Consider the following 851-nt stretch of genomic DNA (forward strand, 5'->3'; position numbering starts at 1 on the left):
TTTATATTCTTGTAAAAATGTGAAAATTAAGACACGAACAATCGTGTGTTAAGTAAAGAATTAAAAAATCATCACGTGTGTTAAGGGCTATTCTTTATTCTTTGTGTGAGTTGTCCATCGGTCGAGACTTTACGCGACGGGAAACGTCACAAATGTTATCTTGATGAATCATCGGCTGAGGATTTCGTCGATCATTATCGAGAATTTAACACGCTCATCAACGGGAGTTATTTGAGTTAACTGATGTGGTACGACCGTGTTAAGGACTACTCGTGCGTTTTCAAAGAACCCACATCCACCTGAGTAAAGCGTTCATCGCGTCTGAATCATCGATAATTCCCCGATAAGAGTTATTCGCGTTGCTCCAGTACGAAAAGTTTGATTTAATCGCAAATGTATCGCATTCCATTCTCAAGATACACTCATTGGCACTTTTCGTAATAAACGTTAATTTAATAACGAACGAAAACGTTATTAAATTGATTCCCTATAAAATGCAATGGCATACTCGCGAAAATAATCGAGGAAGAAATCGAGGCGATAAAGATCGTAATATGAATTTTGGAGGTTCGACGACAGATTGAACTGCAGGATCGTGGTTTTTTTTTTTTTTTTTTTTTTTCGATGACGAATGGATCGAGAGCGTGCGCGAAGTTCAAGCGACGCACACTTGTTTTACGTAATGAAAACGCGTTCGCGTCGCAAGGAGAGAGCGAGTGGACGATCGTCCGCTACTCCGCTCGCGCGCGCGCGCGTGCGCCGTGTGTAATCTATCCGTCGTCGAGCCCCGCGTCGCTCCGCGACCCGCGTTGAGCATTCGGCCGGCGAGGCGCGGCAGAGGGGGGGGGGGG

This window comes from Atta colombica, unplaced genomic scaffold (genome assembly GCF_001594045.1).
Source record: "Atta colombica isolate Treedump-2 unplaced genomic scaffold, Acol1.0 scaffold97, whole genome shotgun sequence".
Taxonomy (NCBI): Eukaryota; Metazoa; Arthropoda; class Insecta; order Hymenoptera; family Formicidae; genus Atta; species Atta colombica.